At 38.4% G+C, this 25,515-nt stretch overlaps 1 protein-coding gene across 5 annotated transcripts in view; it reads right to left on the reverse strand.

Moving 5' to 3' along the window:
- The window catches only part of NOL4 (nucleolar protein 4), a 186,348-nt gene that overhangs the window by 80,805 nt on the left and 80,028 nt on the right, over positions 1-25,515 (reverse strand). Inside the window, exon 1 of one of the 5 annotated variants that reach the window (XM_038125563.1) lies at positions 15,787-15,934. The exons of the other annotated variants lie outside the window; for them this stretch is intronic. The gene's annotated coding sequence lies outside the window, so the exon portion shown is untranslated. Of the gene's footprint in view, positions 1-15,786; positions 15,935-25,515 lie in introns of those variants that run through there. 5 annotated transcript variants of the gene reach the window in all.

The raw sequence follows: 25,515 nt of genomic DNA on the forward strand, positions 1-25,515 counted from the left end.
GTGAAGTTTATGGAAAGGCCTCCAGAGAAGCCTGCCACACACACTGGGAGCTGAGAAGGTGGAGGGAGCAAAGGAGCCCCACGCCCGGCATTGTGTATTAGGGCAGTCATAAAAGATGCTGTGGGATGAGCTCACATTTTCATCACCACCCAGGAGCTGCTTTTATCCACAAGTATCAGCAATGACAGAAAATCAGCCATCAAATGCTGCTTGCTCAGGGCAGGACATGCCTTTGGGAGCTGTGCAGCTGTCAAACTCTTATCCCAGAATGCTGGAAGACTGGAAGTAAATCTACAACTGGTTTTGTCACTTAAGCCTGAAAAGGGAGTCTATCTGCAAACTACGTATTCACATCTGAAAACAGCAAACTGGGGCCTCCTTCACCTATGCAGAGCTCCTCTTCCAGGGATTAAAAAGCATCACCCCTCTAACAAGCAAAACATTCTAAGAGCAGAGGGAAATTATCTTTGGATCAGGCAGCAGCCACACTCTTGCTGAAGCACAGGACAATCTCTAGGCTTAGGCACAGACTTCTCACTCATGGATCAATATCTCTTAAACTTCTTGGTTCCAGCACCTCCTTCTTCCACCTTGCACACTGCTCCACACTGATCCTGTGCTCTGGTCTGAACACCCTTTGGACACCTTTAGTCCAAATATTCTACCACATCAGAGGTAATCAATAAAACAAGGGCTAGTGGCTTTAAACTGAAGGAGAGTAGGTATAAATTAGATATTAGGAAGAAATGCCTTACAGAGGTACTGGAAAAAGTTGCCACAAGAAGTTGCCACAAATAGATGCCCCATCTCTTGGAGTGATTAAGGGCACACTGGATGGTGCCCTGGGCAGCCTGATCTAGTGGAATCCTGTCCTACAGTTCTATTATTCTAATCTCAAAACAAGATCTGCAGTAACTTTTTTGCTTCAAGTTAATGTCTTATCACATTGCATTACAGCTTCCACTTCCTCCTTCCAGATCCCACTGAGACCAGCAAGATACAAAGTGACACCAGTTTTATTTTTGAAGACATGAGAATTCCAGATTCCTGCTGTGAACTTTCCAAGCTCATTGCAGTCATCACTGTGTTAGCTTTTCTCTCTGCTTTTGAAGGAAATTTGGAAATGGGGGAAGAAAAGACAATGCCAAAGAAAGCCCAAGCAAACAGATGCTCTGAGTTCGGATGGTTGGAACTATTGCATCCTTCACTTCAATTCTCTGCCACATTCACATTATCATGGCCTAAATCTCTGCCCCAACCCAATTTCCCTGTACATCGTAGATTCTGCAAGGTGATACCAGTGGCAGCTGGTATTTTAAGGACACTCTCATTTAGAGCAGGAAACTAGGTCTTAATTTATAGGAATGTTCTCCTGCTTTCTCCTATGATGTCTAGATTTATGAATGGGCCAACAACATTTATAGCTAGAATTAGAGATTCTTTGGTTACAAGTTAACATACAGTCATTCTACTCTGAAAGAGCTGTCTTCAGACCAGATATGTCAAATGCTCAACACTGTTCTCAGTAAGAGTGCTTTCTTAAGGAAAGCAAGTTGAAGTGTTCACCAAATCTTGCTGGAATAGCAAGTTCATCAAACACTTGTTTTCTGAGAGCACATATTTAAGATCTGAATTCAGATATAAGTGTCATTGAAGTACTGTGAATCGCCAACCAAGGTACAAATATATACTCTCACTTGTCTCCTTGAGAGAAAAATCTCCAGATGTTCTAAAGGATCTCTTACCTATCAGTTTCATACTCTAAATCACCCAACGATCCTCATATTCCTCATATTGCAGGTAAGACAGGAATGAGTTAGCAAGCCATTCTACATTAAGACAAACCTCTGAATATATACTGACCCTCTCTCAAATTACCTCTCAGGTGAGAATGCAATTAAGATTTGGAGCATGCTTTAACAGTTTATACAGCTGAGATTTCAGCTACCTGAAACATATTTTACTAGTCAGTAGTGCACAGGGCTGGGCTTCAGCTCTAACAGCAGTAGTGTAGCACAGTCCTGCAATCAAACAGCCACGTGGAATTTCAGCTCCTCCTAAAGGGCAGATATCCTGCTTAGGAGCCAGTCAAAAACAAGGGAAAGGCAATTAACCTTACAACACCTTTGGCTATTTTGAGACAGTCTGACTGCATGAGGGGACCCTACAAACCAAAACCACTCCTGATAATCATGAGTCCGATTAATCTTATCAAAAGAACTAGGCACTTGTTGGGGCCACTTTGTTCATTCTCCTCTAAGGAATAGAGATGGGGGAGAACCCACATGCAGACACTGATGCCTGCAAACTCTGAGGTAGCAGGCACTCAGGTTAAATGAACATTTTGAGTGGGCTGCTTGTCGACAGAGCATCTCTGAGAGCAGCAAGATGGGTAACTTCTAAAAGGAGGAGATTGGAAGTGAATGAGCTGAGTGGGATGAGTGAGACTGAAACTTCTTGCTGTGCAAATGCAGGCTGTCATAACACCCACTCTTAAAGATTGTCTACCAAAATCCTGGATGATGAAGGCTGCTTTAATCTTCTTGGGCTGGATACCATCAGCCCAGACCTTGAAAACACCACCTTACACCCTTAGCAATCCAATCCATTTGAACATGGTCACATGCAAGAGGCAGTACTGCAGATCAGAGAGTAGCAGGTTCAAGACCAATTTTGAATTACCATGCTGTTCTCCTTAATCTTTGGCTTCAAAAGTGCGTGTGCTTTATTTTCCTATGTTAAAATACAACTTTAATGAAAATAATATGCTGCATAAGCAAACATTGTAAACTAAGTTTAATTCCTTCCTAAATTCCACACCACCAAGGCAACCTTCCTAATGGAGATTAACGAAAAAAACACTCTTTTGGTGGCAACAGACATCAAACAGTTTTGGAAGAGGAATACCATGAATCAGACAAACAGTGGTGTACCGTGCTGACTCACAGAAACTTCTGTAGTATAAAATATTATAGAGACTTTTCTAAATGAACTGATAAAAAGGCAAGGACACATTTCCCTCCCACCACTTTTCACAAGGACTGTTTAATACTAATTTGTCACAGTTATGTATTTGGTTATGCTTAGTTTACATCACAAGTCATGTTTGAAGCATAAGTTCAGTACACAACTTAAAAGCCAGTCCAAATCAACCCTATCTATTCATCATCTCCATTCCCTTTCACGTTGTTATATAGAATAGGGGTTGAATTAATGGAGGTACAAAGGTGATCTCAGACCTTCCCATTTCATAAAGCATAAGAATGGCCATAGTTTGTGAGATAAAAAATCCATTTAGTCCAATATCCTATCTCCTAACCAGTGGTTATTAGGAGATGTTTAGAGAAGAGCATATACAATTCTTCCTCCTGTGGATTCCTGAGCCCTTAATAATTTCAAATGCAATTTTCCTGAGGAGGATGTGGCTTCTAGTTATGTGCTGATGCTCAACATGTTTTTTCCTTCCAAGTATCCAGTCTTTCTTTGAACCTGTTCTAATCTCAAGCACCCTCCTCTACTCCTCAAAATAAATTACTGCCACTCTTTCTGTTCCCACTGTCCTGTATCAAGGAAACAAAGCTCGGGAATTAAGAGGTGGGTAAGAACCTTTCCAGAGCACAGAGCAGGGTGGTATACACAGAGCTCAGTCCTTTTATTCCCAGTGAGACTGTGTTTGGTCCATTACAAGAACAGGTATTAATTGTCCTCTTCAGTTAACCTCAATAACAATAACAATTCTTTTTCTCCTTTTGACATACATGCTTTCCTGATGGCACTGCCTTCTGTGAATTCAGCTATGGAACTCACTGCATTGAATTTAAATCTGAAATGTCCATCAGTTTCAGTGATACTTATCAACAAACTCCTTACTGTTATTGTCAGTGGTGGAGGAATAGGACAGGAGCTACTTCATACAATCACTCACTGCATGAGTTTATGAAAAGGAAAAGGAACAGAGAAAACTGATCCTTAGCCTTGTCAACAAGAGTACAGTAAATGTGATATACACATGCACATACACAGTGGAATCAGCATTAGCCAGGCTGTAAACCTTATTTCATTATTAAACAAACATTTCAGTAATTCACAATTTTCCATAGGTAAATATCTCTTCTTGTTGGAGGCACAAAACAGGAAGCTATTTTGTTCAATTGTAATGTTAAATAACAGAGCAGTGAACAACTGCCACTCCATGACATCAACAACCATCAGAAAAATAATACTGCCCTGTCAGTCGCAGCATTATAGAAGGGCTCATTTATAAAGCTTCATGAGTGACTTGCACATTTACTTTTTTGCCTGCAGAGCGACTGTCCCTGCGTATGCACAGCAAGGCAATGAAGGAGCATGTCTGTTAGGAGGGTACTGCACACATAAATAACCAATTTGAAAGCTCACTGGGTGCACAGTGACCTTATTACCACTATGTATGTAACTCATTCTTGCTCTTTGGCATTTACACTTCAGAACACAGAGCCCTTACTGCCTCTGGGGAGAAAAATCCCTGGTTTTCCCTTACTCTGGAGAAACCTCCAGGGCGCTTTTTGTGGCAAAGACTCTATCAAGCAGTTCTCAAGGCAGAAAAACTGCAATTCTTCTAAAAGTTTTTATGACTCATATAGGATCATATTTGACAGGCAAAAATGTCATCTGGCACCAAGAACATGGCTTAGAGCTCCATCTCTGTGCAAGCACTGCATGAACAATTCTCAGCCCGACAGCACATGAGTGGTGCCAGAGGTATTGTCTCATGCTCATCCCAAAGAGGACCCCAGACTGCAGAGCAGTTTATTGATAAGAAGCTAGGAAATGAGGAAGGCTGGGACACAGGCAGGCAAATAGGGTTCTTACATTTGAGGGTCACTAAAATTCCAACCCTGCACAGAGCACATCAGCAACAAAGATGTTTGAGACTTCAATGTATTGTGAAAGGGAGAAATGTGAAGCCTTCTCTTTAAAAAAGAGGCAACCTAAGAGATCTTGCACTCTCCTCTTCCTTGTCCAGCAGGAAGAGGCTTATGCTTTAGCGTAAGCAGCAGCTGCCACTGTTCCTGGCAGCATGAAAAATCTGGTGCTGCGCCAGTAGCAGACAAAGAGTAACGTGTAGGTGCGTGTTTGGTGCCAAAACTGCAACCCAGATGGAGCTGAAAGGAATTATGTTAAACTTACCCACCCTTTGGACCTAGTGTGGGTGTGTAGTGTAGAATTTTACTTCATCAGGATTTGCCAGAAGACAAAAGCAAAGAGGAGAGATCAAGCTGGAGTCAGTAGAAGAAGTTCTGTGCAGACTGGATGCCCCCAAACCTGGAATTTTTAATCGAGCCCTTTAAAATATACCCCACCAAGTTTAGCGTGTTGAGTGGGTTCAAACAGTGATGTCAGTCTGAATTTCTTTCAGGAAGGGTGAAGCCCTGAGCACAAGCAAAATAAGTAATTGTTTGACAGCTCTGCATCCCCTCAGCAAATTGCTGCCTGCTCTTCCATAAGAGCAGAGGATATGGAAAGGCTCATTATACCCCCTTCATTAGTAAAACTGGGAGAGAAAGGAGAGAGAAGCCATACGAATAAACAGAAATGGCTGCTTTGAGCTTCATATGTCCTTAACAACATGTAACCCACATTCTGACCTGGGTCCCCAAAGTTTACAGTACAAATTGCTGGATTTGCCTGTTTGCTTTATTCCAAACACAGAGCTTAGTAGAAGTTTCCCCTAGAAATATGAAAAAGCATGTGTCTGTTAGTATTGTGTATGTCACTAGATGACCACAACAGAGTAGAAATAAGGGAAAAAAAATCTTACCTACCCAATCAAAAAAAAAAAAAAACAACAAAAACAAAACAAAACAAAAAAAAACAAAAGAAAACAAAAAAAAAAAAAAAAAAAAAAAAAAAAAAAAACAAAAAAAAACCCAAGAGAGAATTGGTAAAATATAGCAATACATTCCCAGATGTATAAAAAGCAAGAGCTCTGCTGAAGTTCAGTGGATTCTATTATTGTACTTCAAGTTTTATTTTAGATCTATTTTGAAAAAAACTTGCAAGCATTCTTTATTTTTTATTTGCAATTTAAACACATTGTCAATCGTTGCCAATTGCTATTTAGGCACATAAAAGAAACAGCAACTGAGGTCAAAGTGCCTTGTCAGTCCAATATTTTGAGTATCTCTATAATAATAAAAAATAGTTCAATTGAGTTGACAGCATACCTCTCAGTTACAAGATTTCTCTAATAGTTCAGACTCATTAGACTCTTCATGATCATCTTTGTCACTCTGTAGTTCAAAATTACAATCTAATTTTCTTGTTTGGTTGGATTTTTACACAGAAAAGTATAATCTAAAGACTTGTATTACTTAAAGCAATTTTATTGTTACTTACAACTGCATACTAAAAGCTAGGACATGAAAACTCAAAAGAAGTGAAAACATTTCCTATTATTTTCTTCTTCTTTTTTTTTTTCTAGTTTTCATTTTATAATGTTGGTAAAATGAAGCAGTTTTTTGCAAAACATTAGTTTTTCCCTCTGGAACAATTAGGTCAGATCCTTTTTACTCAGTTGTCTCCACTCACATTAACAGAGGAAATTTTCAGGAAAATTTCCTACCTCAGCAGAGAGTAAAACAAGTGCCTCTGATATTCACATACAGAAATTAAGTTTAAAAATAGGTAATGGACATACAATTGGGAAGAAGTAGAAGAAAACTATGTGGAACGTACAGCCTTTGTTATTCTGTGCAGTATCTAGTGTTAAACGTGAATTAAAGCTGCCTCAATACATTAGGAAAGTGGATGTTAGCAAATCTGAGAAGTCAGAACAGTAAATATGCAAGTGTAGGATTCCATAAGGGTTGCTCTTTCCTTATTTAGTGGCCGTGATGCAATTAATGTTTTTGCTGAGACAGAGTCTCTGTGAGTCAAGGATACAACTCTATTACAGATAAACCGTAAGTTTAGAAATTCAATAAATTCCAGAGCTTGGAAAACTGCTATTACAAACTTCAGCAAATAAGTATGTCTGAGGGATATAAATTACATATCCCATTTCAATTGTTTGCTTTTGATTCCTCCACTTTAAAATGTTTAAAAGTGTCCATGGTAGCATGTACATTACTGTCTCCTGCTTTGAGCGTGCCATGGGTAACAACATTAAGTGGTCTCCTCACTGCTTAAATGAAAACACTCTTCTGGTCACACAGGACAGCACTTGATAACAAACTTGGTCTTTCTTCATGCAAGCAACCATTTTTGAATGCTTATACCCATTATGCCTTTCCTATTGCATTTTTTACTGTATCAAGTGTAAGTTAAAAAAATTCAGCATCTCCAATGTTTAAGTGCCAGCCCAAACACCGTCAAAAGAATGCAAAAGGTGATGAGAGTCAGCAGTGCTGAAAAGTCAGCAGTGCCACCTAAACACAAAAATACCGCCACTGAGGTAAAGGACACAGCCTATTTGGAGCCTCTCTAGCATGCTGACTACAATTATAAGGCAGAAAAATAAGCAGTGTTGATGATTGGCCTCCCTTTGATCTAAAAATCTGTTTCAAATAGTGAATGCCAAAACTGCCAAGTGAGATGTATAGGCATTATCAAAATTAAGACATTGGAATCTGCTTGGAAGTTTACAACACTTAATGTTTCTTCCTACTAGAAAACTGTATGGCCCAAGTTAGAAGACTTGTGAAATATGTACTGTAAGTTGGGTGGGAAAATGGTAGATTTGCAAACTCTATCCACAAACGTCTACAGTGTGAGGAATTTGACACCAATTGGATGGTATTACACAGAAGATAGCAGAGCTCCCATGGAGTATTAATACTACAGGAAGGTGTCTTCTACCTTCATTAAAGCCACCACTTTTAAATCCCAATTGACTCATAATCATACACATGTTGATTTCCAATCAGACAGACAAAATTAAAACATGCCTTTTTATTTGCAGAAACTATTTTCAGGGGGGAAAAAAAGATTCAACCATGGTTTTTTCATCCAAGTTGGTAATTTTTTTTCACAACTCCCAAAATATAGATGAGAATTTGGTTATATATTGGCCAAAAAGGGACTAGAAGAGGTATATGAACATGAAACAAAAAAAAAAAAAAAAGAGGAAAAAAAAGGCTTTTCTAGATGGTCAGTTGTCACAATACTCCTGTCAGGCCAAGTAACTATGATTCAAAGCTCAGAAACTTCACAAAGGATCTAGCAGATAGCTCTCGCATATCTACTGCTAATCCTAACCAGAGCTGTGGACTTGAAATTTTCACTGCCAAGCCACCTGACTAAGCAATACATCTCTTGTTTCAAACTTTCCCTCCCAGTGCTATGCAGTGGACTCTGCTTGGGTGGGGAACATAGCAAATATGAGAGCGTGTAATAAACAGCACTGGAAATGAAAGATTAAAAATTGAAAACTTCGTGCACTTGAAAACTTTTGCATGAAGGCTGTCATTTTACACTTCCTTTCTGGGAAGATAATGCCAACAAAAACACTACAGGTTCCTGAACTTAATACTATTGAGCGAGTTTCAAAAATTTTCTTCTTATTAAAGGCAGTCAGTTTGCCCTTAATAAAACATCACTGAGAGCTAGACTCAAAATCAGATTACTCAAAAAGGCCAGAAAATAGGGCAAACAGAATTCCACCCTTCAGAGAGAAACCATGAGCTGTTTTGCTATTCTTTGCAGACTGGTGAGACTTCATAGGAAGTAAAATAATTATTCCATTATTCTAATTCACTTAAGGGCTTCTGTTAGCCCAGGAAAATTCAGCAACAGCACAGTCCACACAGTGTAATTGTTGCATGTGCTTTTCCTGTGCTTTACCCTACTGATAAGGCACCATTGCCAATGGCATTTAAGAATGTTTTAATATCAGCAAATAAGTCCTATTTTCACTCAAATTTCCACAACTATTTATGTACAAATGGTTGTTAAGTGTCAGAGCACTAAAAAGGGAAAGAATAAAATCTTACCAAAGTCCAACTGTAATTCCTGCCTGGCCTCCTTATGATATGGCAGACTGAGAATAAAGGGCAGCATGGAATTGTAAAAAAGGACCTCTTAGCTGGCCTAACAGATCTGTGTGTGGAAACCAGCAGGCTGCTCCTGGTAAACCAAGAATTCTGTCCAGATGATTTTCCCTGTGGCAAAGCTAGCTTAGAGAGAAAGGGGAAGCCTGGAGTAAGAGAACTCACAGATATCCTTGGTGTTATTTTAAATAGAAAAGTGAAGATGAAGATATTGCAAAATCTGATCTATATTATCTTTCCCCTTTACACTCTGTAAACAAGATTATTTGGCCCATGGAATATTTTGAAAGGATCAGCATTGTATAGCTACTTTAATCTAATTTAAATGCACATTAGAAACAGAAACAGATGTATGACAAACAGCTGTATGGCAGACCTGTTCCCAAGCTTCCAGAAAACTTAGAAAATATCATGCTTGCAAAAAAAAAAAAAATATGAGAATGAACAACACTTCTAATAATCTTTTTTTCTGCTTAGTTTAATTGCAAATGTCCCTCAAGACAACAGAATCCTGACAAATTCTTTGACATCCTAGATCATTACTTTGCAATTCCTAACACCTCTTCATAAACTGCTCACCTTCCTTCTTAAATAATAATTACAAACTATTTCTGAGAGAACTGGGTTTTTCAAAAGCTAAGTTAAAATTTTATAGAAGCAGAACATGGATCTGAAGATGGGTATGAGAATAAATTAACCTTATTTCTTCTGGGTGGAAAGTTTTTACCCCTGAATAGAGCAGAAAAGTTACTCATGCTGAAACACACTATTTCAACCCTGATCGTGAGTAGAGTGTTATTCCTAATAAGTATTACAATCTTGGGAGAGGGGGGCTTTATCTTTTATATCCAATGTAGGAGCAAACATTAGGACCAAGACTCAAAAAAGTGAAATGCTTAGTGTGTTCTCATTCACAGAACACAAGCAGGTTTTTCCTTTTCTGCAACTGGAAATAAGTGGCATCAGAAGAAATAATACAACCAATGCAATAACAACAAAAAAAAGCCAACCACCTAAGGAAGAGCTGTCAATTATAAACACACCACAATCAAATCTATTAATTGCACTTCAAAAACAAATTTGATTTGTTGCTGATGGCACCTGGTGACCCAGGTAGGGCAGCTTTCTGAGACTGTTCCATATTCTGCATGTAGGAAACATCAGAAACTTCAGAGCTAGATATTTTATTAGTTGCCAAATAACAAAACAATCTGGGGAAAGCATGACTTTACCACCCCTGATGAAGTTAGTGTGATGGGCTCCAGCATGCAGAAAATTATTGACACAGGTGGATTGCTCAAAATACTTAAATTTCACCTGTCTGAGCAAAGAAACAATTATCAACTTTGATTCTGCAAAACGTGAATAAAACCATTTTGAAGGACTCAAAGCACAGTCTTTGTAAAAGAAAAACCCTCACTTTATTATTCCATGACAGATATAGTGGCTCCAGTACAGGAGCATTTAGAATGTGGTCTAAGGCTATCCTCTTCTTTAGAAAAGTCTGCAATACCTGACAGATGTTCTTGGCACTCCCCTTTCTGCAAACAGATAAATACAGATTTTCTAGTTCCTGATCCTGTCAGTCAATGTCACCCTAGGAAAACTGCTCTTGGTAGCTTCTGAAGTATTGGTCCAAAACCTTTTAGGCTCACTCAAGAAGTCTTTGAAGAGGAAATTTTTCTCAGAACTGCTTTAATTTCAACATTATATTCTTTTGTTGAAGAACACCTGGGACAGCTCTAGTTTGAAATATTTTCCAAAAAAAAAGCCAAAACCAGTTGAATAATGTGGTGAAAACCACTGGAAATCACTGACACTAAGCCCCTTTTAAGTAGATGTCATCCGCCAATTCTCAAGTGGCCTGTTTTCCCAAGAAATATTTATTTTCAACTTCAGCACTGCAATCTGCAATTTCTGGAGATTCTTACACCAGGAGACTCTGCAAAACTCAACACCACAGCTGCTGGTGCAGGAATTGAAGACAAAATACAGGGATTTGAGTCTGAGCTTTTGTGTCAGACAGAGCATATGCTGACAGCACATTTGCAGACAGTAAAAAGGACTGAATCTGTTAATGCATCAGGTGGTAACCACAATAGAAGCCATTAAAAACAATCTTCAGTAGTTTACATAGTAGTAAAGAGCAGAATGGAAGGACATAAGTGAATATCACAGCACTCTTGGTCTAGGACTTGAATATCCAAATGATAGTTTTGATCAGATCCCATTTAGTTTGCTGCTGACTGAAGGCATTCACAAATCACAGGTGCAATCAGTGGTTGCCATCAACCCACACATACAGCACTTGTCTTCTCCTCAGCGTGTTTCAGAAAACAATTTCAATCATAACAACTCGAGAAATGACAAATTCAAAATTACCCATTACTCACCTACAGAGAGACCATTAAAGGGATCCAGATAATAATCTATTTTCAAGAATGATTTTGCAAAGATAAAATAAAATACACTACATGTGAAAAGATCAATCACTCATATCTTGAGCTCACATTCATCCTCCCATCCCCTGTAAAACTTCCAATGGACTCTTCTGGCAACAGAACAACAGAAACACTGGATTCCTACTGTATATAACTGTCTACTGCAACTGAAATTTTGGTATTATTTGTATTGATATTTTGATATTTGGAATCTAAAAAAAAACCCAAAAAAAGTAGCATTGCCATTAAGCATGAATGTGTTTCTCTCATCCTCCTTATAGCCACCTGCTGTCATGACCTGATAAACAACCTCTGGAAAAGACAAAAATATTCAGATTACTACGGATGACAGCATTAAAAATTGGAATAATGGAGCTGCAACAAAAACAATCACACTCCTTTCTGTATTAGTGCTGATAATAATAATTATTAATCAGAGAAACTGCATGTAGTATCTCAACTAGTGTTAGAAAAGAGAACTTGCCCAGGAATTCTTGGTTTCCCTCCCTTTGTGTTTGACCCTGTTAAAAATTATCATTACTGTTTTGCTTAGCCCTTCAGCTAATATAAAGGACCTGTATGCAGTAAGCCACAGAGCCAGCAGCACAGCACTAGGAAAGCATTTTTTAATTTACTGCTAAAAAGCTGGCCAGAAGAACATCACACACTGGGCTAAAATCTACCTTTGGATGCATATGATCTTAATTTCACTAGAATCAACAGGACCCAGCATGTGCAGCCTGAGAAATAATTTAGTCCATTAAATTCATGCAATTTACATACAATCAGTGGCTGCAGAGGTTTTCTTTTGAGGGGAAAAGGAAGACAAAGGAGGTTTAAAATAATCAAAATATTCCCATGTGGATGGCTATTACTGTTTCAAATCAGGACAAACTTTTAATGCATAAGATATTTTAAAATATTTCAGATAAGTTTAAAATAAAAAATGGATCAAAATATTTGAAATCATGTTTAAAGACATAAAAAGCTCAGTAGATTTCGAATTCCTGTTTTAAGTGAAGGTACACTTCTTTCATTGAGGTCCACTTCTGCTACCATCAAACTGACCATTTACAGTGTCTTTGGAAACATTACATATATATATATATATATATATATATATGTACACATTTTAAATGAAATAAGACTATGAAAAGGCAGAGATACCTCAGGTAATAAGATAAAATATGATCACTATTACTGATTTCTTATTAAAATGTGTAGGATAAATCTCTGATATGTAGAGACACACAGACATTGCATATGAAGTCTATATATAGTATAGAAGTGTGATTTCTGCTACTGATTTAATGAGAATATCAGCAGCAAGAGCCCTTCTGGGACAGAATAAAGTTTGTGGGTTTATACTTGTGGATGTTAAAAGACAGCCAGGTTCTGCAAGGTGCAGTGTACCATCCAGTAAGTGCAGAACATTTTATCTATTTTTCCCTGAATGTGAATCGCAGTAAAAGACAAACAAATTCTTAGTCATTAATTCCAAATGGAGTCTGTAGGCAGATGCTGTGCTGTATAAGTTTTGGGGGCTATTTTTGCAGTAGTGAGAAATGTTTCAAGAAAATAGAGTGACACATTATTGACAATATTTTTCTGTTTGGTGCCATAACTCAAAACCTTCTTCTGATGAATCAGTATATACATTAAATTAAATTATCCTACTTACTTTTATGCATGGCAAAGACACATCAGAAAGCATTATGTTAGCCAGTCCAACATCTGGCCAGCAGACAGCCTGAACACTGGGACACGGTGGAACAGGGAGAAGGCAGTTCAGGAAGAGTGTAATACCTGTTGGCAGTGGGAATGATGGGCAGGAAAAGAATGAAGAGAAAAGCCTGGGCAGAGGAAACTCACCCACTGCTGTAGGGAAGCCAGCAGCTCTCAGAATGAGAGTGCTAAAGAGAAGTCCTGGAAGAACACACAAGTTCTGGTCTTTTTAAAAGTTTATAAACTCTGGCATTTTTGTATACAGCAAATAGAGCCAACTTTGCTTTTTAGTCTCTGATAACTCAAGGAATTTCAGTTTATTTAACTGATACAGAGTTTTTACAGGAATTTCCTCAAGTTTGGTGGCCTGGACTCCTGAGTGCAAGCAGCCTCTACCAACTGTACCTGCCCGTGTGTAATACAATCCCAATGCTACAAGGAGCATTCACACCCTTTCCCTGGAAGGGAATGTGAACACAGGCTGTGGGTTTGGATGCATGCTTTGAAGCTCACTGCATTTCCTCACATGCAGGTAGCCCTGTTTACTCTTGCCTAGAAATGCAGATAAGAAATTCAAGTCCCTTTGTGAAAGCTCCTAATAAAACTTGGACTAGATTCCTAAAATAACACACTTTGCAGAAAGCAGAATAAGTAAAAAAATAAAAAAATTAAAAAATAAAAATTAAAAACCATCCAACCTTCCAGTTAATTAATTTAATAAAATGACACACAAGGTAGAAAATCTGTGCATTTAACAATCTCAGTTATTTTAAAGGCCATAAACAGCCACAAACATATCCTCACAGAGATGGGGAAAATATACAATGGAGTATCTGGGAAATCCTTCCCAGTGTGTTTTTTATCACAGAAGGGACTTTTTAATCAGTGATTTAATTTGACACATATCAAGAAATAATTTCATAGTGCTCTTTCCAATTAAAAGCATTTATTTGATGAATTTGCTCTTACCCTGGTACCCACTTTGCTTGACATTTCTGTGGAATCCCTATCATCCATATGTCCACCACAGATTCAAGGGTCAGCCTAAATTATGACCTAAATCTTCCATACCCTTTTTGTTTATTTCTATAGTCCTTAATAATAGATGTACACTTGCTACTGAGTCTGTTTACTGCAAAGAAGACACAGTTTCTTTGATTATCAATGTTCTCACTATTTAGTAAAACAGGCCAAAAAAAGAAGTTTGAAGAAAAGACTGTTCTTATGCTAACCAATCTGCAGCTTATGTGTGACTCTTTCTGAGCTGTCCTGGGAGGGAGGAAAAAAAAAACAACCACTGTCTCTTAACGACACGTGCCATGGACCCAAAACTCTGGAAAGGTAACAGAGTGCTCTTTTATCATATCAGCAAGATGATTCTGCTTTTAGCTCTATAGACACACAGAGAAACATAGCATGTGCTGTTTCTTTAAGCAGACTGAGTTATGTTTACTAGGATTTTTCAGCAATAAGCTTTTTACATAGGAGGAAAATACCTATCCTGCAAGGTGAAAACAGGTCTTTAACTTCCTCAGTGTTATATTATCATGAATTACTCATAGGCCTCATTAAAACAAAGGCTCCACTTCTCTGCACATGTATATGCTTGTATGTATTGTAAAAACACACAAGCATGCATACATTTCATACAAGTAAAACACATATGCATAATAGATATAAATTAGAGGGTATGGCTATGTAGAAAATGACCATTAAATAATTATAAAGATGTTTTTTGATTAAAACCAGAAAAGGCATGCATAATAAAAATGCAAGAATACACAGGCTGAACCTATAAACTGGTGGAAAAGTTAGTTTAGGAAAAGCTGACAGTAATGAAAAGCAGACAGTTAAAATCTTACTGCAAACAGTCTAGTTTAGAGCTGGGAATCCTGAGCATCTATTAAAGTGAAATGCAGGATCATATCAAAGAAAGGCAGAGCATTAAAATAACCAGAAATGGAAAATCTAGAATATCTTCTGTTTAATTCTACCAGCAAGAAAACAAACAACAAATTTCACATGCTACATCACGTCACACAGCACCTTAATTCAGCTCCATTAAAATGAGTTTTCCTCAAAGAAAAGCTCATGTTATGACTACGCCTTTAAAAAGCTCATTGTTTGGGTTTTTATATGCAGAAAAAAACAAGACTGCATCAGGAGTTGTAATTTTTATGCTTAATTTGATAGTTCAGCACTTTTGCAGTTGAGTTTGCAGCACACACAGACCAGTTTCCTCACGCTTTCCCACTTATTTTTCAGCAGTCAGGAATTCTTAAGCACCCTGCACAGTGCAAACACAATTTGTAAAGGCACGCTCCTCATCACTTGTTCAGCTTTATGCACCAGACGAGACACGCTTCAGGTTTCGATGTGCACATCTCACAATGATGTTTTAAAATTTTATCACCTAGCTTCCAGGGAACTGAGGCTTTGAATCTATATTTGAAATACCACCTGAACTGGTGAAACATATTGGTATTCCACACACAGCCTCCTGCTGTCATTCCACTGCTGGCATGGGACAGTCTTCACCAAGACTTAGAAAACCTCATTCAATATTCCTCTCTGGAGGATCTGACACTTACTGTGAATTCTGCTCTTCAACTTAAATACCAGTGTCTGTGGCAGGCCAATTCTATCATTGCAGATACAGCATCCCTCAGGCGAGGTCCAACCTTTCTCTTGCAGTGCACCCAGGGATTAGCTTGACTTCCCCTAAATTCTCTCCAGTGCACAGTACAAGCTAATCTTTCCTGTAGGAAGCAGGAGATGGGGTTGCCATGACAACAGAGCACATTCTAGCAGTGGGACCACTGAGATGAGCTGAAAAGACGACAGTGAAACATGCACTCAGCCTTCCTCCGGGGCTATGGGCTTCGTCCTCCAGGATTTAATTCCCTTGCAAGTTTACTGACAGGCTAGGAGGTTGATTAGCTATGTATTTTGCTGTGGGGAGATTACTAGTTAAGAATATGGTTGAGAGATCATAGCATTATTTAATGAAACTGCCATTCCTCCTTACATGAAATTGCTGATTTAAGCGTGGCTGCTTTTAAAGCACTGCTCTTTCATATACATTAGTCTACACTTGCTTCAGACTAACATCTCACTGTAATACAGTCACAAGCCGAGCTTCAGCTTCAGTTTTCCAGCTTCAGCTTCCTGTGCTTCAGCTTCAGTTTTCCAGCATATTAGGCACGTTTTTATGCTCATACACACACATGCTCATACACACACGCACACAAAGAGCACAGTGTAACATCTGTGTTTGGAGCTCAAAGGGTTCTGCTTGTGGGGGAGGGGGCACCGAGAAAAGCAAAGCACAACAGCCACGTGTCTTACACAAATGACACAACAGCCACAATAAGCTTTGGGAGCCCTGTTCATCAGGCAAAAGAAAATTGAGTAATCTATACGGTAAATATCAGCTATTTTCTGCCCCAGAACAATGTCTGAATCCTACACTTTAAAGATTTTTTTTTTCTCAATAAGAATAATAGAAAGCTTTTTAAGCTCCTGCATTTCAATTATTTATACATTTTTAATTGTTCAATCAAATTTTCATGCAGAGTGTTTTTCTTTGTGTTTTAATTTCTCTTTGCAAAACCACATAACACATTATTGTGGTAAATTCCTGGAGGCTGGACCATGGCAGTGTCTTCTCCTGTTATTTCAGAAACAAGCATGTCTCAGTGAGCTTACACCTTAAAGCCACAGCAACCGAGAATTTTCAGTTTCTAATCATGTTTGTAAGCCATTCATTTTCCCAGGATGGAATACTGCCTCCTTTGTCCTTCACTTTTGAGCATGTAAGATGTGTGGCCACACACCGAACACCCCATCATCAGGCAACACCAGTCTCCTCAGTACAAGTAAAAGCTTAACCTATCCAAGTACAAAAGATTTGGCTGTGGATGAGCCAAAGCCACACCATCTGAATGCATTTATCTCTCTGGAAATTTTAAGAGAAAAGAACCTCCATAAAGGTCTCTGACACAAGAAAGGGAAGGAGCCCAGGGGTTGCATTTAGCCAGAACTCCTGTAGACAGAGACGGTGGGGGTGAATGAAACAGTGGGAAGATGTACAACAGCTTTTCCTCTACAGCAAGCTATACAGGACAGTTGGCAGGTTAGTCCAACCTAACTTCATCTTGGCAAACCACATAAGGCCAAGAATTTGGCTAGAGAGGGAAGGTTCCATGTTGGGGAGGCACCTTGATGACTGGAATGTGTAAGGAAGTTTTTGGGAGGTCTGGGAGGATGGGGGCTTGTGGAAGCCTGGGCCAGGATGTCTCAATGATCATCAAATCACTGGTTTTATCCTGGTACTACACTGATTACATTTACAATGATAAGCCCTCTGACAAAACTAAACCAAAAAACTCTGTAAAATTCTTTTTCCATGGCTATGCAATATCACACCTCCATAACCTTGAAAAGTATCTCAGTGTTACACAACCCTTTAAAGTTTAACCTTAATTTGGATTTTACCACGTGTCAGGAATATATATACACAAAACAGTATCCTTCAGAATCTGCTGGCTCTGACTCATCCCACAGTTTGCTATGAAGATGAATTACACCACACAGTATAGCACCTGTATTTATTATCATCTAATTAGTGTTAGGTTTTACTTTTTTTTTTTTCCACTTTTCCACTCAAGTTCTATCCAACTGGAGAAATGCCAAATCATGTAAGCGACATATGGTTTTGCTTTTGAAATCATCCAGCCAGAATTCCCAAATACTGAAAAATCTTTGCTTAAATGACTTTCAGCTTGAAAGACAATATTTTACACCTCCAATTCCAGTGGGAAACACTGATATTTGTAGGTATGCAAATTGGTTTTGAGGAAAAGGGGCATATAATCAGATGTTGAATGATGTTATAGATTTTTCCTGTCACATGCTGTCTCCTCACAATCTGAAAAGAACAGTTAACAGCAAGATTAATGCTGTGAAAATAGCTAAACTACTATTATGGTTAATGAAAATAAGGTTCTGTTTCTTTTTTGTTTCACAAGCTATGACTGTAGAAACCAGTAAATATTGCCCTTAGAATGCAATCATTCATTTCTCAGTGTTCATGTGCAGATCTTCCATTTAACAATACTGTTCCTGGAAATTCAGTATTTCAGCCAGGTACAAAACATAAGTACTCTGCTCATTTAGTTTTTGGATAGGGAATGGATTCCCCTGCTGGCACCCTAAGCAAGTAACACTGAGTTACTAAATTTGGCCCACACTATTCCTGACCACATTCTTTTCATTTCTAGCCAAAACTTCCTGTGTTTTATTTCAGATGAATACCCAAACCATTCTCTCAGCAGGAACACACTCTCTTACATGGATGTGAAGTAACAAAAGGAATTTAAATGAGGTAGGTTTGGAGATCTCCTGGAACATCCAAGAGCTCACAGGTATTCTCATTGTACTTATTGTATTGTATATCCCTGGGTATATCCAGGAAAAGGCAACTGTTTTAGTGAGCCCTGGTGGAAGATGCCACAACAGGGGATAAGATAAAAATGAAAGCTGAGGACATATATTTTGGCAGTCTACTCTAACTAAGAAACAACACTTCAGTGTAACATCCCAGAAGCAGAGCAGAACACTTCTAAGGCTTGAGTAGAATACCCAGCTCTAGGTCCTTAGCAGAAAATGCCCTCACCACTCTCTTAGGTCTCTCCTAGCTTTTTCAAAGGTAGAATCTACCTTTATCAAGATTGGAGTCTGAATTTTGCTCTTTGTTTACCTCTTGCTTGAAAGAGGATGAGTGGCGAATACACAACAGCCCCTTTTCCTCTCCACAGGACATTCACAGCTTAAAAACAAGATGTGGAAGGTCAGAAGACAATCCTGTCCTATCTTTCTGCATAAGTTCACAGCTTTGACCTCAAATAAGGAGTCTCAGGATTTCACATTGAAAATAAACAAGAAAAAAGAGATGAAAATAAAACTATATATAGATTCAACATGAAAGATGGACACGAGAAAGTGAAGAATTTTGTTTTTATTTCCTTTTTCTTCATTATGCTTAACTGTGAAATCATAATTGAATTCTCAATTTTATAATATAATTTTTATACATAGCTGTTCACAGTATCCTTTAAAATCTGTGGATGAAAGAAAATATCACTCTGCTTTTTAAGAACTATTCATTTGAGATTAAACAGTGTTAAATGCTGAGCCCTGAACAAAAGGTTTAAGCACATTTAAGTCTTGCTGAAATAGAGCAACAGTGCCCAGTACTTTACAGGATGAAACCTGCAATTTGGGGGTTTAAATCCCCTAATTCCCTACCCTTTCCCTTCTCTTTTAAGATATATCTTGGAAACTGTGATCCGGCTTTTGTCAGATGAATTGGTTATATGGAACAGAGTGACCTTCAGTCCTTGTGCAGTGGTACATCAAGCAGCAGCCTACACCCAGTGCAAGCTGTACCACCACCTCCTGACAGCTAACACAGACTTCATCTTCTAAGCACAGAACTAATGGCACAGAGCTAATCACCTGCATACTCCTAAATTTGTAAATGAAAAAGATGGTTTTGCTCGTTCGCCTCAAGACTGTAACAAAATTGTACTTAAACACAATCTGGTTTGTGGGGTTTTTTAAATGTGTCATACAATTAAGCACTTCCCACCTATAATTTTACCACTGGATCATTTAGGCAATCAGGACATATTTCCAGTACCTTTCACACTTTTTTTCTCTCCCTGTAGTTCCTCTCAGCTCACTGACTTTACTCAAGCTTTACAAATAGGAGTAGGTATCAGCAGAATCAGTGTTCATGACCTTTGAATCAAATTATTTTGTAAGTAATGACACTTTTCAGAAGACGGCTTTTTTTAATATGCAAAATGATAAAGAGTGCTGTGATTTCATTCTAATAGCCAAAGGAACTTATACAAAAAAACTAAAACAGCCCGTACATGTAAAATTGTAATATAATTTTATCTCCTTAAGCAAATGCTTTGCATTTTATGACCATAGTGCAAATGTAGAAGTAGTTGCTGAAGGGATAAAGCCACCTCATCATGAGACATGGACAACACTGAATGACATTAAATTATTTATATGTTGAAATCATAAATGCATGATGAGGTCAGATGTCTCAGTAGGATGTTCTTTTCTCTAGATCTTTAAGATTAGTTTATCAGATTGGGAGTGGTGGAGAGGCCTAGAAAAGATAAAAGCGCTCTTTTAAATGTTTGTTGCTTATACAGCTTCTAAAAACTGAATTTCATAACTTTTCTAAACAGGCAGCAGGGCTGAACTGAGAAACCTCCAGAGGTGCCTTCCAAATTCACCTATTCTGTGGTTTTGTGAGTTACATTGACTACTTTGTGGCAGTACAGTCTCTGGTGAGCCAGAGCAACAATGAAAGATTACACCATACTTCCATCTGATGGACATTCTTATTTAAAAAGAGGCTATACAGAAAACAACAGTGACTTTGAAATACGTAATATTTCCAACAATAAGCCCTTAACACTCTCCTGCAAGAGGAAAAGAGCAGATATACTCTCCCAACCCTGGCACAAGCCAACAGCCACAGGCATGACGGAGAAGAAAGGGAGCATGTTTCCCTGACTTACCCTCCCACCATCCAGCTCCATTGTCACAGAGTCCTGGAATCAGTTAGGTTGAAAAAGATCTCTAAATCATTGAGTCCAACCTTTGACCAATCAACACCTTGTCACAAAGTGACAATACAGTCATTTCTTGTACAACTCCAGAGACAGTGACTCCACTACCTCTCTGGACAGTCCATTCCAACGCTTAAAAACCCTTCCCGTGAAGAAATTCCTCCTGATGTCAGACACAGTACATTGTGTTACTGTGCTCCTGCAGAGAAGCCCTGTTCTTCAGGACAGTTTTGTATCAACATGACAAGTGAAGATCTCTGATTTTTTTCATCTGCAGTACCCTGGATACCAGATGCAGCATTGCAAGATTCACATCTGCTATCTTCCATTTCAAAGCAAGATGCTTTGAAGGTCAGATAATTTTTTTTTCTACCTAAAATGTAAGTGTGAGCCTTAAGCTCAGCATTCCCAGTTAGGAAATTCAAGGCATGTGTACTTAAAATATTTAAATTGAATACGATCTGGGTATATCACAGAAAGGTTGCATTTAGCACCATGTAAATTTGGACAAATGATAATGTTCAACACTCCAAGATAAAAAAGCTCATTTACAAACACATGTTTTGCAAGCTCAGTGTTCTTGCTGTTATAGAGAGTTGAAGTATACTCTCTGAATTTATAGCATGAAACATGCCAGAGTTCAAGGAGCTTCTGGATGACACTCTTAGTGATATGACTTAGATTTAGACAGCTCTGTGAGTTCTGACAGTTCAAGGAGTAGGACTTGATGATTCTTATGTGTCTCTTTAAACTTGAGATATTCTATTATTCTTAGAGTCTTATATTCACATTTAACACTATTAAAGAAGCTAATTGATTTCTGTTTATTGTTATAAATTTTGCTCTACAAGCTCGTGTGCATAAGCTATCCAAATGGGCAAAGGATCATGCAGTAGTTGTCAGACAAAAAAAAGCTAAGACCTCCAGAGTATTTATTGCTTTATTCTTTCAGTATTCATCACTTCAGTCAGAAAGCAGCATCTCTATGACACACTCTGCAGTCTGACTTTGTCAGCTGATTTTAAAAATCCAGGAAATCTAAGTTTTTAATTTTTGAGCATTAAAGAAATTCAAATACTACCTTTAGTTAAGAAAGGAAAACTTAATCTAGATTAGCTTTATTGAAGCAACTTCTGCTTCATTGCTCATATTTATGACATTATGGGGATTATCAGTATGATAAATGCTTTTTGTAGTGCTCATGGTTTCAAATGAAATTAATTTTAGAAGCTACATCAAATTTCCTTCTTATTACTACAAATCATGTCACTGTGGTACTATGGATGACCCCCTGTGCATTTCTGTGTTTAAATGTGTTTAGGTCTGTTTTCACTGTAACAGGAAGTCTGGTTTCCAATTATTTAATACTTGGTCTTTTTAGAAATGTACAGCTTCTTTTCTCGTATATATCAATTTAGCTTAATGTTGAGGAGAAAGACACGGACATTAAAGAAGTTGGAAATGGATGCAACAACACATAGTGAGATGACTGAAGTTTCAGTAAACAAACAATTTGGAAAGACCAAAAATGCCCCTTTCCCAATCATGCCAGGCAGATCTTCTATTAAAAGCTCCCTGAATGGCTTTCACAGAATCACAGAATCATAGAATAGTCTCACTTGGAAGGGACCTTAAAAATCCTCTAATTCTAACTCTTCTGCCATGAGCAGTGATGCCTTCCACTAGACCAGGTAGCTGAAGTCAAAGTCACCTCCAACCTGAGGCCTTGAACACTTCCAGGGATGGGGTATCTGCAGCATCTCTGGAACATCCTGTTCCAGTGCCTCACCACCCTGGCCGGAAATAATTTCTTCCTAATATCTAATCTAAATGTACTCTTTTTCAGTTGAAAGTCATTTCCCCTTGTTCTGTCACTACATTAATTATGAATTCAGAGCAAGAGAAAACATTTTAAAAAATTTCTCTCTTAAAGATCACGGTAAATAACAAAGTTTACATAAACCTTATTTGCTGATGATGTTTCTCATGGAGTTGCCATTTATGACAGAAACATGGAGAAATCAAGATGAGGTAATATAAAAAATTAGTGGCCCAGAAAAGTGATGAAAAAGCATCCCATATCTTTTAAAATCTAAGGATAAATACTTGGCATAAGACCATGAAGATCAAGATCGAAAGTGAAGCAGCTTATGCTCTATTTTTTTGGATCTCTATAAAGAGGAAAGAAGGATATGTTATCCAGCTCTGGCTTGACAGAGCATCATACTCAAGGAACACCCAATATGGGAAAAGAATTGAATATTCACATTTTCCTTCTGGTCAGTAGACATCAGTGTATTTGAAAGAAATGTACTCATGTTACCCCATGGCTGCTGAATGACAATGAGGAAGAGAATAAGGTGAAGCTAAAGAAAGTGCAAACTGTAAAACAGATAGTTCACAAACTATCAGATACAACCTTTTAAGTACAGCTGATCTGTATCCAAATTCCTACATTGATTCTTTGCTTTGCTATGAGATGCACCTCTGGAAGATGTCTATGAGATGATGAAGCAATAGCATTTCAAAAGGACATGAGGAAGAGTGTGAAGAAAACTTTACTTCCTCTTGAGTTTTCCACCCTGTTCCAAAGGGCTGTTAAGCTTCATCAGCAGGTAAACAAAGAATAATTCTTTGGGCCTGATAGGTGCGACAGCTAAATGTGTTTCTAGAGGGGAATTATGTAATTTTCATTTAAATTGTTATCTTATATCACCAGAAGAAGGTAGCTGACTGATTCAGAACAGCTGGCATTAGACTCAAAGAATGATATGAAGAAAATATTCCAAGGACATCTACCCTGAAGCGAACCACTTAGGCAATGCAGATAAGAAGGACAAACAAATGAAGTTGAGACATGAGAGCATTACCTGGGCCAAAATCCCAGCTTACTCCATCTGCTAGCTAACACTCACAGACAGATATCAATGTTAAGGAATATATAATAGGGACAGAGGGGGGATAGTGTCATAAAACTGACCTAAGACTACTCACCGTGGAGGAGGAATGGGAGCGGGAAAGGGATATCACATCGGTAGTGTATCCTCTAAAACAGAAATGCCAACAAGCCTAATGTCCCCTATGCAAGACCAAATAGATGAGGGTAATATCAATGACTATCGCTACCAGCCTGGTCCCATCCATGCAGTGCAGCAGAGGGATGTGGGGGGTTATTGTTAGTTCCCACCCACGCATCGATTCTGAAACTCTCACCAGTAAACACGATTCAGGAAGACTGCTCCCCACCAACGTTCACATTACATAAAGGCTTTGATTTTATCAAAATGAGAATGGCAACATTTTTACCCTGCATCTCAGACTTACAGATTTTCAGTAACAGTAAAGTTCCTTTGATTTTGGTTGTTTGTTTTTTTTTTAATTTTTGTTCATATTTCCTGCCATCAAATCACTAAAAGGTAATGGATACAGAGAGAATCACTTTCTAACGCCAGTGCCCTGGAGTGCTGGTTCCTCATGAGAAGGCTGGATGTGTGCTTCTGGTTTGCTTTTGCAGAGCTGGTACACTGATTTGACATTGCCAGTAGGCAAGTCTTGCAGGGCTGCCTGCAACACCTGCGTCTCCACTGAGCTCTGCCTCCGAGGCATGTACGAGTTTGTGTGTGTCACTCTCTGCACAGAGAGGGGGATGAGGGTGGGCACAAGCAGCTCCAGCTGCAGCATGGTGCAACCCCTGAGGAACACGCCTAAGCACTTGAGTGCCTGTTTGGAGGAGGCAGGCACATGCAGTCCAGGCACTGACCCCTCACAGTTTACTTTTTCTTTTAATGAGCATCACCAAACAGAGACAGGCTTTTTGTTTTAGAGAGATTGCCCTTGCCATCTGAGAAAGGTTAAGGAAAAGAAAGTCAGTGTGTCAGCAGTATACAAGAGGGGAAATAAATAGAGAATAAAAGGCGCTGAAATGAAGACCTGCCTATTCTTTGGCCTCAAGTAGTTTTTCTTCTGGTGTGTTAGTCTGGGTTTTTTTTTTTAATTTCTGTTTAACATATATGTACAGGTGTCTGCATTAGCACTCACATGCCCCTGCTTGTATCAGGTCACCGTCACGGCAGCATTGTACCCATACATGTGAGTACCCATAGAACCCCTGGCCTAGAAGATTACTGCTGGATCAAGCAGGACAAGAGAGAAAATACATGGATTTAAAGCAATATTGTCCCTTCCATTCTCCAGACAAGAACCAAGAGCAAAAAAATCAAGAGATCAGACCAGGGCAATGATTACTTGGAAAGAAATGCAAACCCTTTGAGTCCCTGAATCTGCATCTCCCCCTCTCATGACCAGAGCAGGGATTGCACACTGGTCACTTCCATAATGCTACTTTTGCTGTTAAGCTATTTTTTCCTACCACACCAACCAGGGTATTTTTTTTTCAGAGGTACATTTATTTCTCTGGGTAACTACTGGTGCATCAAATAACACAGTCTCCATTAAAAAAAAAAAAAAAAAAAAAAAAAAAAAAAAAAAAAAAAAAAAAAAAAAGTGTTGCAAATTGTCAGCAGTAACAGACTCTAAATAGCCTCAGGATAGTTGAATTGAGCATGTTCACACAAAATAATCAGATGTTTTTCACTAAAGAATTCCACTCCACTAATGACAAAAAGTGTATTAAGCAATAAGAAGAGGTAAAACAAAGATTTA

Source organism: Motacilla alba, chromosome 2, assembly GCF_015832195.1.
Source record: "Motacilla alba alba isolate MOTALB_02 chromosome 2, Motacilla_alba_V1.0_pri, whole genome shotgun sequence".
Lineage (NCBI taxonomy): Eukaryota > Metazoa > Chordata > Aves > Passeriformes > Motacillidae > Motacilla > Motacilla alba.